The sequence below is a fragment of the Varroa destructor genome, unplaced genomic scaffold (assembly GCF_002443255.2).
Source record: "Varroa destructor unplaced genomic scaffold, Vdes_3.0 BEIS01000001.1, whole genome shotgun sequence".
Lineage (NCBI taxonomy): Eukaryota > Metazoa > Arthropoda > Arachnida > Mesostigmata > Varroidae > Varroa > Varroa destructor.
Genome location: NW_019211454.1, coordinates 12,959,712 through 12,974,041, shown reverse-complemented (window position 1 = coordinate 12,974,041; position 14,330 = coordinate 12,959,712). Strand labels below are relative to the sequence as shown.

Genomic DNA, 14,330 nt, shown 5'->3' with positions numbered 1-14,330 from the left:
GCATATAATGACTGTTGCGTACAATTATAATTTCCCCCCCCCCCCCCCCCCCCCACGTCCAAGTGCGTCCACGCGACAGGGTAGCTGTTGGCCGTCGCTAATCCAGCTATTTAGCCGTTACTCCAGAGTACAACATAAGACCCGTTAGCGCCACGCTACGAATTTGAATACTCCGTATTGTTTCGTTGCCGCCATCGTCATCAACCGCAGTGGCAGGTCTGGCCCGTTGAATCGTTAGCATAGCTTTGAACAACTCCCATAATAGTTACTTCGGGCGACCATTTCTGCCGCAGCCTAGATTTGTACTTCGCGACCCGTCAGATGGATGCTATTACGCCGAGTGCAAGAGATGTCATTACCATATCTTGAGGAAGTGGAAAGGCTGACCTATTTTAGAATAGCATATGTAAAAGCGACAGCTATCTATCGATAGATCGAATATCATTTTATCCAATCCGTCTAGTTCAATGTCTATGCAGCGCCAGATAGTGTTATGATACGGTGACAGATACATCTTAGCAAGGGTAGAAATATAATCATGCTAGACCTGTTATGCCTTACAGAGGCACTCGTCTAGTCGCTGCACATTAGATTTCAACCAGTAGTTCATGCGATCCATGACAGGTGTGAATCTGTCGGCCGACAAGGCGGGAGGTGGCGGACGTCAGTTTTAGAAACGACCCCTTCCCATGATAACATTAACAGCAGCAGCGCTTACCGTAATAGTATTGAACGGCGGAGAGCCAATCAAGGATCAGGGTCAAGTGAACGTATCACGTACATAATGTCTATTCGTAAAAAGCCAGCGTCAACAAGCGAAGGGAACACTCACTCCGACTTTACCCGGTCATCATTAATTTTGGGAAACCGCCAGCTAAAGTCTAGCAAGGTCAGGATAGGTTTGCTTGTTGAATCTGTCTAAAAAAGAAGTCGTCATAGGTGAACGATGCTGACAGAATGTAAACAACGGTTCATATGAATTTGTTGGGTTGAACGTAAACAGTCTTTAATCATATTTGGTTTAGTATATGGCTGATCGATCAGACAGTCGACGACACCAACTTTCCTATACATAGAGGCTAACTAATTTTATCCGCGACGGAACTGCCTTTGATTATAGCTGGGGGCGAAATGGCTTAAGAGATCACACCATCGTTCTTTAGCGATGACACGTATCAGGCGTACTGGTGATCAGGATTCAAAATAATAATATAAATAGTCACATTATAATGTAGTTTGGGTTAGCGAACGTGGCGGTTTTTTTGAAACTGTTTTATTCAACTTTTACGGGATGGCTAGTAAAATCAACAAATTTTATTTCTATAGGACCTATTGATTTTTTTACGACGTTTTGTATTAATACTCCTGCATCAAAGTTTACTCTGTTACAATCAAGTAACTTATCTCTTATAAATAAATATTTAAGCTTGACATCTGGCACTGGCGTCGAGTACTGTTTCAAGCGGTCTAATCACTAACATGTTTCGTCGTTAACGTTAAACTTTATCAGCTAGAGACGTCAGAGGCAAGAACACTTTTTCTGTTCTCTCTCTCTCTCTCTCTCTCTCTCTCTATATATATATATATATATATATATTTGTTCTTCCATTTCTTTACAGGATATCAATTGTGCCGCGTCTCCGAATCGTACTCGACTGCGATGAGCACAGCATTATTGATAAAGACTAAAAACGAGCTACGCTCACTTTGTGTGGCATTACATACAAAGTTAAATTTTTATGGATGCAAACAAAAACAAAATCAACTAGTCGTATCCGAAATGTTAAGACGCACAAATCTGTCCCTGTTATATACTGTAGCTCGAGTCTATATAGTACCAATCGATCGGAAACCTTACCGTTCTAAGGCTATGGGTGTCTGTGCACGCATAGAAGCGCTAAACTTTTGTAGTGCTAGCCGACGTCCCATACAAATAACTCAACGGCTTTTTTTTTTTAACAAACGACTGTTATACAACGAATCAGGCAATCGATTTGACTGAGCTGAACTATGACACTATTGCTTACACCGCGTGATCGTTGTCGTAGTGCTTCTTCGTCCAGCCATCGTTGAATCCTTGTATGATTGGCGGAAAGCACGTCACCCTATTTTCTCTGCCTTGTCCGCCCTTTGGAGCTCTCTCGGTTTATCGCCATCGCTATCCCAGCGTGCTGGTTTATGTACCACTCTATATGCTATTACCACTCGTTCAGTCAAGAAATCCCATAGCTGATGTTGCTACTGATATTGTTGTCCTAGCATTCGTAGGCGTCGAGATGTTTTCTGTACCTGACATGGCGTCGTCGCAGAATTCGTATGCGCGGCCTATTCGAGTGTCCTAGCATCTGCTGCTGTGTCGTTCCTAACGGCCGCAAACGATTCTCGTGTCACCCACCTGCACAAATTCAACACAGCGCCGAGCGGCGAAGAAGCGCCAGAAAAGCCAGCGAGGAAGCCATCGGCAACAGTTGCAGTAGGTGCCACAATGGTCTAGATGCGTTTGTCATTCGACGGTAGTAGTAGGAGCACGAAGACAGCATAGGCTATAGCGACAACTATAGAATGTTATTCTGGTTGCTGTTAATGCGGTCCTGCGAGCAGTTCTTTACAGTATTTCTATATTTGACGCATTAACACACCATTTTGTAATGATTTTTTTCCACACCAATCATCAGGACAATAGTAGCAATATGACGCTAATAATCCAACTGAAAAAAATACATATATAGATGACGGATGCATTCGAATAGGACAAACGGGTAGTCACACAGCAGGTAAATTACCAAAGAGCAGAAAAGGCCGGAATGGCCGTTTCCAGCAACAAAAGTAACAACAAAATTAGCTAAAGTATCACTTGCGCCGCCAATGAATTTTCGAAAATCGGCGCCTACCACACGTTTTATATACAGACGTATAACAAATAACATTCCGATAGACTTCTAGTGAATGGAACAGCCATATGTCATCGCCCTTAGGCTTTCCCAGCTGTAAGTTATCGTATTTTTATTATTACTTTTACAGTAGCGTGCAAGATTAATGCTAAAATATTTCTAATCATTATCTTGAGCCTCTATGCCATCATAACGCAAATGATAATGACGTTCTCGATGATCATCACGTTTCGTCAAAATGACGATGATGTTATTATCAAATTAAAATCAGTAGTATTACCTGTCATGTTCGTCATTACTTCTTTGGTAGCATGCTTCAGTTGGTGCTCGCTAGTAATCAATCAGCGAACCCCAATACACACAACAAGCCCAGCATGCTACAACCAATGGGGCTCAAACAAGGGAATCCATGCAGAAAGTTTTCGACCGCTACTGAGAACTGAACAAAAAAAAAAAATCGCTACGCAAAGATACGTACCTTCCGCGATTGCTCAGTGATCACCGACACTCTGACGCGCGTAAGATCTAGGCGAAATTTTGTGTCGTATCCCGAGCTTTCTTCGCTTACGTTGAAATAGTACTTCGTATTTTTTTCTACCATTTCAACCTACGTTGAATCCTGGCCAACAAATCTCGACCAGGAATATAAGATAGAAAACTAATAACGAAACTATGGCTATTCGTTAGACAATCCGTCAAGTGATCTTTGTTGTCTGTACCTTCAATTTTAACCGCTCCGTTCTATTTTCGGCCGATTTTTACCATCAATTTTAGCTGTGCCACGATATCGTACATGGTCCCGGTGGAGGCGTCTAAGGATCGCGTGTGCTTCATTGGGGCCAGTCGAGACATTTTTCTTAGCGTAATAGTGCCTGGCAAAATGAAGCATGCCCTCGCCAACGGCCACTTTGTGCCTACCTAACAAGTATATCAATGTTAATGGCAGTCGCCCATCGTTTCAAAGGCTTGTTCGCATCTGTACGTACAATACGTGCTTTAGTAACTGGCTGACTTCTGCAAAGTCTCCTTAGAGAATGTGCCTATTGCAATAATGACTATGTCTATCGAATAACTGCTCTATTATGGTAGTGGCTATATCTCATCCATTCCTGTCTTCATTTTTCTTGTCCTCCCTAACATTTTTTAATGGGATATTACTTTCTGGGTTTCTTAATCTTCGCGTTGGGCTTGAACTTCACTTCAACGGAGAAGCTTACTATTCGAGGCACTAGAGTGGTTACCAGTAGACAGCAATCAATTAGACTGTTTTCCATATATGTACAATCAACGGGCAACAAATCATCGTTGTTGTTGTTGTAAGTAGAGACTCTTCAAAACAGAAAAGGGGACTGCTGAAGGTCATCGAACACAGCGGATATCATAAGGTAGGTGCGAACGCACCGATGCTTATTATTGACAACAATCAATCATGGAAAAGTGTCTGTTTGTCCTTCAAGTGATCCTACATTGTACTGTAAAAGACGAGAGCATAAGCTTCCAAACCGATAAAGCGTATGAATAAGCAAATCGTTTCTCCTGACTGAGTGCAGGACTATTTAGACCGTGTGAAGCAGGAGTACCAATCGAATTCTAGATATTATTTTCGACTATGGCCATACACTGAGCTGACCATATCGCACTTTCTACTTGTCATTGTATTTCAGCCATCTGACTGCTTCCCACAATGGCTAAATTCTAAAAGCTTAAAAATCAAAGAAAACACAATTGATCATCAATATCATGTTCCTTCAATCAATAGGTACGCTGCTGTTCGGTGGTACCTATTCTACTGTATTAACTTTTGTAATTCTCGACCGACGCAATTGGTTTCCCTTCACGATGATGAAGATCGTTCTCGCTAGCCATCTACTTTATAGTGTCTGTTACGCGACTGCTGAGGAGTCTCACTGTGAAAATGGACATTTTATTATATAAAGGCGCATCTTAATCTTCTTCAGCGCCACTCCTTGTCTCGTTTTCTGAGAAGAAACAATTATTATTCGCACATCGGCGCCTTATTACTAACTGAGGATCATCGACCGGCGGTCCTTTCAATCGCCGACGAAGCTCCGGACGGACACAAAGTTATTGTTCCGTCCTGTTATGAACATATTTTGACTAATTTAGTTCTTTCTAACTTGTCGACGTCTGAACTTATATGCCTTTTCTACCTTCCTATTAAATGGCAAACGGTGTGCTGCACTTATACCTGTTTAGATACGACAGATGACAATAGCCAGTTCGCTGTAGGATACAATGGCAATTATTAGAAACGTTCGTATCAGACTCCTCTCAAGGCGAGCATATTGAAATGTATAGAAGGTTAGCATTCACTACTATTTCCGTACATCGTCCTTGCCAAACCGCACACACACACACACGTTACGAATACTTAATAATGATAGAAAAAATCTCAATCATAATGAAGGTTTATTTGAAAAACCAGGCCCATTTAACCTGAAAGGCTGACCAACAACCATATATAGCCATGAAAGGTATATAGTAGAAGATTGCCAAACCTTAAACGAGCTTATTGAGTTTATGTGTGTAGCATGTATTTGTATATATGATTACTTCGAAGACTATTGAAATATTGATTTGTCATGTATCACCAGTCGTACTACTTAACAGTACTCAACAGTATGTGACTGTCCACTGCTACATGTATTTAGCAACTTAATCAATGCTAACTTACTTTATCGTTATAGCGTCATCTCTAATTAAAATGTTTTTCTTTCCGTTCAGAAAATGTTTACCTTCTGCGTGGGGGTAATCGTAAACGGGATGAGAACGTCCGGCTTCTCTGGTTGCCGTCCAGAACGCAATGATTGATTATTATCAAATCATAACAGAAAACCTCTAATGACTTTGTTAAGTTCAAGTCGTCCATGGTCGATTTCAAGATGACCATACCGTATTTATTTCGTAATAGAACTACATTACAGGCATTTGGCGTCGTTGGGTCCCGTAGTTGGAGTCGTCTGTCTAATATTAGGATATCACAACAGGATAAACAATCGAAAAAGGCGGTAAAAAAAATGGGACGTTTATAATCCCGTGTTTTTGGCTGCATAACGTCAACAAATAATAATAACAACAAGTTGATAGCATTCTATCGACAAACCTGTATTTTTTTTTATTTATATATATTTTTTATACAATTTTACAATATGGCATGCATATATATAATATATAATTAATTAAAATAAAAAATTATATTTACTCTAACCGGCTAGCTGTAACAAAGGGTTAGGTTGCATAGATCACTAGTCAGATCTTATCAGTATGAAAACGTACTAACTAAGTAATTACGAAAGGACGACGGGATTGTTGAAACATGGCATGAAATAACTATAAAAACGTAATTACAGAGTAAATTCCGTGTGTCAACGGTTCGATTACGTAGAATGCAAACAAATGAGAATTGTTTGTTTGTGAATTGTCGACAGCAGGCCTGGATGTATGCAACTTAAGCACATACTTTGAGAAGTCATTTTGTCTCCCGCCGGGGACATTACTTATCACATTCATTTTTATCGCAACATTAACTTAAAACCTCTCCAAGGTATTTTCTAAAAATGTTCCTTTTAAATATTCAAAATAGCTTTCTTTAATTACAACTGAATCAATAAAGACAAATCAGCACGTGTAGATGTTTTGAGGTCTCTGTTTAACAGAACATACACAAAAAAAATATTGAGAAAAAACCTAACCTTAAAGGCCTATCTGAGCGACCCGATTGGAGGCAGATACTCTCCTCTATAGCCAATAATGTTTTCTTTGAAAAACTAAGACTATTGGAAATGACTTTTCGCGACATTTCAATGCACTTTCAAGTAAAAAGTTTAAATTTCTGTTATAGATCTTCAACTTAGCCTCATAGAAATGTCCTATAATATGCAGATTCTTGAGAATCTGCATAGGTAGTGGCAGCTCTTTTAAGATGTTTATAACCTCTGCTGGGATTGGTCCGGAGCGAAGGCCTTGGATAAAATCTAATCTTTTCTTATACTCCAAAGGCAAGTCTACTACTTCCGTTATAATGAATGCGCATTTTTTAAAGAAGAAATCTTTTTTTTTTTGGAAAGAAAATGTTGGGGTAGGGGGTGGTGTGCATGAGACGTCCCTCTGGATCAAACTAGTAAAAATGGACTTCGCCCAGCCGCCTGCCCTCGTGACACAGCCACAAGCATTAAATCGAGAGTATAGTCATGCCATGATGTGCCAATGATAGGTTTGTCCCGAAAGTTACATTATACGGGGACCGTCGTAACTATGACGAAGAGAGGTGAACTTACTAAAAACGACAACTTCACGCGCAGTTATTACAATCGGCCAGCTTTATGATACGATGTGATCGGTACTTGGCAGAGGTCTCCAATCGTCGACTTTCGATACGGGTTGCACAATATCGAGTGGTTCTCGGGCTTCGATAAAGAGGCTCCCCTGGCAAAAGGGTGGTTGGTATATGAATGCATCGACCGCATACGAACCTTCGTGTAGATTATTATATGCTATGTGTCTGCGGCTATATCTGAGCAATAGATGGGTAGGCAGTAGAGATGCGGGGCCGTTGGTCCGGGAGTATAGTGAAAGTGGATGTGGAAGAAGAAGATGGACAGCCGCGATGATGGAATACCCCCAACGACTACTACGTACTCTTGGCCGCTGGTACGACGGTAGTGGCAGTCGAGGGTAGCAGTTACTCGTAGTTGAAGCTGGAGTACCACAGCGAGATGCGTAGTGCTGTAGTTTCTTGCGCGCGTGTTAAAACTTACGAACTTTGTGTATATATATAACCTAGGTGTACTTGTGTACATGGTCTATTGACACAACGACCGATCATCACTTATCATATTGAAGTTTTGTGTGTTGGATATTGAATCCCTGCTGGGTGATGATATTTTTCTGTACTTTTTTAATGTCGTTTATTTATTGATATTAAATCCATGGCCGTAAAGCTCAGCAGGAATAGATGAATTATACATATTTTAGTTATATACTAGTATGTAAATACATGTTATTATATAACTTAGTAATACATCTATTCATACATCAATGTACTATTGGTATCTAAGAAGTTAAAGGGGTTTTTCAATTAAGTTCTTACAGAACTTAATAGCTCAGAAAATGTATTAATTATAATAATCATGCAGACGATGACAGATGAAATTGTATAAAAGGCAAAGATAAATTTCTTGGATGTATCTTCGACATATGTTTATTAGGCCCATTTATGCACCCTCGGCACTTAAACGAAGATCACAGTTAGTGCAATACAGCTCGATAAAAGTCATTATGCAGTTAAAAAAGTCAACTTTTAGATTATTTTTTAGCCACATACTTAAGCCTGCAGTAACAGCAGCGGTCAATTCTTACGAGTAAGGGTAAAACGAAAGGCCGCTGAACCCGTTAAGGTTAAGAAACACCGCTAAGTTGGCTTGCCTTTTCCTAAAACTTGATTAAACTAACAAGAAAAAATGCATTTAGTCTTCATATACTTCAACTGAGGCAATAATTCGTTATCGTCATCAATCGACTGTTTCTTCAGATTGATAATCATCGGCTGGCAGATTACTGACAGAAAACGTATGCTTTTCTAGAGTAGAATACGACTGCCAACAGCTCATATAAGTTGCGGAACGGTAACCCGACAATAAACAGTTGCCTAATGGTCTGCGTACGTTAGCGCAGACCACGTGCATCTTATTATTATTGTCTGATATGAGATGACTGTCCACTGTTGAGCTTTGAGTCCGCGAAGGGATGTCGGACGCACTTTTTTTTTGACGCATTTAACGCACGTGCTTACATAACACACACAGCACAAACTAATTTATCTATTTCATTACTGTGGTGGTATTGGCCTACTGATAACAGCATAGATTTCCATACAGCTCTAGCATAGAATAGCAGAGCAACGTCAGCAGCAATAGACAGGCAAGTATGACGAATGCCTGGTACAAATAGGTCAATTGTTGAATCGTATCAGGTTCAGCTTCAACGTCGAGGGTATCGCTCTGAACTCATGATCGGTACGTACTGGCTGGTCCGAAAAAGATCTGATGGCGAACCAGAGTGAAGCGTACATCTGGAATAAGCAACAGAAAAGTTCTCTCATAGAATATATTAGTCAGAGGTGAGGCATGTAAAAACCGTAGATTTTCTCTCGACAAATGTACATCAGTAAAGGCCTATCTATGTAAGAAAGCAACGTACACTTATATTTATCGTTATAACTGCTCTTTTTTTGTTTGCTTTATCGGCAAGACGCGCTTAATAAAGGATCAAAAGGAGTATTTCTCACGTCAACGGATAAAACTAAATATAAATAGAATGCGCAATTTTTGTGGTGCAGATAATGCTGCTAACGTTTACGTAATGAATAATAATAATCTTGATTTCAACATCGCGAACGCGTTCTATGATTTTACATCTGAAGTATCGTGTCCTGAAGCACAAAAACAGCTCAAGTCCCTGATACGATTGCACGATCAGAAAATTTCCGAATTATTACAGTCTGCGGTAGATTAACACAGATGTTGGAGCACTATAAGCATGTTAAGTGGATTTGCGGTGGAGACGATACTAAGTTTTATCTTTTCGACGCGAATACTACGACTGAAAGATACCAAATGTCGTCCTGTTCAGCTTAGCTCGCCCTATCGAATGTTTTATAAAAATTCATGATTACTGACGTTATATTTAAAGCGTAATTGTGTCTAGGGAGCGATAGAGTAGTCAGCAGAGAACTGCAACTATGGTCGAATTGTTTCTTTGGTTTCTATCATCAATCAACCACGCTCAACGGTGGTCCATGGCCTTACAGATAGACAAGTCAGTAGTTTCGTCTGCCGTCGCTCGGTATGAAAGTGACATTGAGCCTTGTTGAACATCTCCCGTTTCATCTCGGCTCCAATCGAACCAGAGCAGTAAACGAATCCCACATGAGAGTATCAATAACAGCAGCAGTAAACGCAAAAATCGCGCTAGGAATAGCAAATTCTCAATGCCGGGCAGCCGTGGGTAGCCATCCAGTCATGCCGACCATCAGGAAACCACCTGCTTATTTAGTTGTGGCGGCGGCTGCGGCGGTTTGTGGTGACAGGCAAACCGATTCCTCCGCTCGCCGGCTGTGCGTGCGTGCGGGCGTATTTCTTTCTTTGGACGGCTACACACACACACACACACACACACACACACACATATATATATATATATAGAAGGAGAGAGAGAGACAAAATTTTGCGAATCGCTCCATTTAGAGGGGGCAACGCTGGATGTCAGGCAGGCCGGCCGGCAGGCAGATATCTAATTAGCGCCCGATGAGAATTTTCAGAATGCAATATTATTGTTGTAATTTTGGAATGTGCTTGCAAGAACTTTTATGAGATTTTGTGCTCTTTTACGAACGAAAATAATATAAAACTATAAAAAATTAATCGTTTGTTTATGTGTGGCAGTCGTTTATGCGCGCATAACTAACATTACTAGCTTTGTCATGGCCTAAGTGAAATGTTTGTCAGACTAATTCTTCATCATCCCAGACCATTTTCACTTTTTCCCAACTGCTATTGTCCTAACCTTCCCTGTTCCACTGAGAAATTTCCCACGATTTTAATCAAGGCTGCTTAATAATTAAATAACAGTTATAATACGGTTTGCATGCGAATGAGCTCGGCTGAACAAAGGAGGCACTGTATCTATTTAAAGACAGCATTTATAGGAGAAAAAATATAAAGTTCCCTTGTATGTAGCTAATCGAGCGTCAGCTTCACTTACCGTTGTTGTGAAGGGTGAAAAATGCCAGGCCAACTATTGCGTACAATCACTTAAAGCGTCAAACTGTGTTGAGTATTGTGCTTTACTGTCTTTGTCGACGTTGGTGGCCTTTCGAAGAGTAAGCAAGAGACTGTGTTTGCATAGAATTGCAAAGGCAAACCTTCCGTCGCTACGAACCTATTTGTTTCCTCTTCACGACCTATGAGATTGTGTAGGCACAAAACACTGGTGTCCTGTCCTTCTAGGTCTTGTCGCTCTAAAAACAAAAAACGGAATTGTCTAGAATGTGTTCGGGAAACGAACTCAAGTCTTCCTTGGCGCAGTGAGCGGAAATTTACTTTAACTAACACTTGGGAAATATGCAAGTGCAAGATTACGTTCATTGGCCCCGGAGAATTGTAATTGGTGGCTCCCCATTTATTAAGGTTTATTTTTTGAAGTCGCCTCTGATGTCCAGAGTTGGTCCATCGCCAGCCCATTGGAGAGTAGAGCAAAATGCTTTAACAGAGATTTTTATAGACTCGATGCGAAGCGGCTATAGATTATTGTTTAGGCCCGACAACTTTGCGCCGACAAGTACAGTTTGTAAGTAGGTCTTTCTCTAGTTAGAAGCCGTATTTGTTCTCACACTTCCTCTTAGAAGAAACTTGAGGATGGTAGTCCATGGTTTGCTGGTATATCTATGTATAGAATCGGTATCATCTAGTAACCGCATCATATATATGACCAACAAGCCCGAATTAAGCTTGCTCTATTCTCTCATTCGTAAGCAGAGAACATAAATCGATATAATTATGGGAGCTTCAACAATAGCTAGTAATATCTATAATGTTCTTTAGCTCGATGTGATATCCTGGTGCGGGCCCCTGCCACCATTAGGTTAAGATGGGCGTAAAAAGGATCGAAAGAAAAATGCGTGCGATTGAAACGCCTTTAAAGCAATGAGCATCCTTTCTATCAGCCATCGGCCTCAAGGTGGCCTAATCACGTGTCCGATCAATCTTCATGCATGGGTCGATACTCACTGGATTCAAGCTATAATAAGATGTTGCATTACTGAATGTTAGCTCGTTCTATGTCTGAATTCCTCGCAGGGAACTATTGAACGGAAATAGTAAGCAACCGAAAACGAAAAATGACCAGTTTATTGGGATACGTGGTCCGTGCAGAGTATCTAGTATAGCAGAAATATTGTAGTTAGGTTTTCTGCCGTCACACCAGCCCTATACGCTATGCTTAGCTTGCCCGTTTCATTCATGTGTCAGATCTATGCGTTAAGCGTAAACATTCTATTATTAAATTACTATAAATGTGGAGTATCGTGTCTGTTAATGCGCAGTATAGCTATTTATACGTTTGCGTCAGCTAAGCTATTTATGTATATATATGGTAGGTGGCAGGTTGCTGTATTTTGAATTTGGGCGCGCGCGTACATTGTATTTAAACAGAGCTGTTACAGGACGCACTGTTTGCGTTATGGTTAGTTTTTTAGAGCTTCGATACATGAAGATGCTTCATTAACCTATCTCAAATAGATTGTAGATATCCATGTGTTTGTGATATATGTTTTATAGCGGGAAAAAAAAACCTATACCTTCATCGTAAGAAAGAGCACAAGCAACTAGGAATCGAGAGAGTGTCTCGTAATTGTAGTACAACAACTAATTTTGAAAATATGTTTGGCCTTTAGCGGCTGATGCTCATTCATGTGTTCAGCTAAAGACCTCTGTTCTTAAAACGTCATAAAATCGTTCATGGAAGTCATATAGTTACAGTACAAAATATAGGGCATTATCACTGCACGAGTCTGGCTGATCCTACATAACACACTCGAGATATGGCGTTTGTCTTACACGTACTGACGGGACTGCCCTTTTAGTATCGACGGGCGCCAAGAGACATCCAAGAAACACGTTGCCGTCAATATATGATATCCATTTCGGAAATATACAATACTTGCAATAACGACCGCTGGTAATAGCGATGACAGGGTACTCACCACCGGTTTCATAATGATACAGCATTAAAAACGAAATTCATTTATTTTCTTTTCTCTAACGAGGGCAAAGAAAAAACGGATCGTAATTATTAGCCTCGTCTTCAGGCTGTTCTAAATTTTTCGAAATAGAAAAAACCTACTAACAGTTCATATCCAAACTCCCGAGCAGCGCATTCACTTATTAATAACAACAATTAACTACTGAGAAGGTCTTTTTTTTGTACAGGTAAGCGAGTGTATATTAAAGGGATATATTGTCTTTATTTACAAGAACGGCAGAAAAGCACAACTTTTTTAATTATATTTTAGACTGCATGGCCTCTATGGGCGTATGATTGTCACTGCCAATAGGGATTTCACAAGAAAAGCGTTTTATGGAAGACAATCGAGCGATTATCACAGAGAATTAATAGTTTAGATTTTGCACTGGCATACATTGACAAGCGAAACACCATTAAACAATAGATAGGAAGAACTACTTGAAACTAACCTCAAAATACGTGAGCCTTGAAGACGCTTGTATTATACAGTTTTTTGCAGCGTTTGGCTACACATCTAGAGAAAATGATTGATTTCACAGCAGTTATACTATGTGAAGTATCTGCTGTCTGATGGATATTTCAGTGTCGTACTGGCAAGTTCATTATTAGTGGAAGAATGTAATAGTAGGAAATCTATTGGCAGGCAAATAGCAAGACAGGCAGGCCATCGAAGGAACAGAAGGCCTCAAGAAGGCGAAAGGTCGTGTTAGACTTCAAGGTTGGTCGGCTAGCCTAGCAGGATGGCGGCTTGCTAAATGAGAAAGGCCTGAAGGTAGATTTTCCCGAAAGTGACATGAGGGGACAACGTAGACAATGTCGCTATCATGTCGAGCTGTCGAACCCGCTAACGTTGACCTAGAGCTTATTTTGTTGTCAGCTATCAACTTCTGACGATACAATAGAAAAACTGAGGGAGACAGAAAGTTAGAAGTCATTAAGTTCAAGTCACCAGAAAATGGCTTGAGGTCGAAACTTCAGATCACTGTCGAAAGTTAAAATAATCTCTCAAGCAAGCAACGAACCCAAAAGGAAAAGGATGAACTTTTTTCTAGTAATTAGTTAATATTGAAGTTTAAAAATAAAGCGAATTACTATATTGACACTTCGATATCGCTAATGAATCATGCGGCATCACCCTCAGTCGACCTCATATAAACAGGTACGGTGTACAGCTTTCCTAAACAATTTTTCTTAATGTACTTCACGCCAGACAACGGTAGCCAAAAGCAGTCAACGCTTCTTCTTATCGACATACAATATACTCTGCTTGAGTTCCTTATTTTTACTCGTTGGTCGACGAGACAGGGTTGTACCGCCTATAACGACATATACGTACAAGCCTATATACGACGTGTTCCCATACAAGAAACCTGAAAAAGGTCTAATATTGAAAAATAGACTTCTTTTTAATATTAGTGAATAAATAATTGAGTTGATTAACTTACTTTACGTTAGAACTGCGTTGTAACAGCAGTAAAGCTATACAGTGAGTTTAAAAAATCTTCGCTGTCGAAGCTTACCTTTGGAGCCTTTTACATAGTAAACCTTAAACTTGTCTTTCTTCTAGCCGATTTTTAGGGTATTACGTTGCAAACTGCCCCAATATGTGTTTTTTTT

At 40.2% G+C, this 14,330-nt stretch overlaps 2 long non-coding RNA genes across 2 annotated transcripts in view; one reads left to right on the top strand and one right to left on the bottom strand.

Moving 5' to 3' along the window:
• Positions 1-14,330, top strand: part of LOC147758272 (uncharacterized) — a 123,669-nt gene that overhangs the window by 6,028 nt on the left and 103,311 nt on the right. The window lies entirely within an intron of this gene.
• On the bottom strand, positions 8,052-10,664 carry LOC147758274 (uncharacterized). The gene is made up of 2 exons (XR_015318651.1): positions 9,326-10,664; positions 8,052-8,982 (listed from the first exon to the last, which is right to left on the bottom strand). It is a non-coding gene; the product is annotated as an uncharacterized LOC147758274 (long non-coding RNA).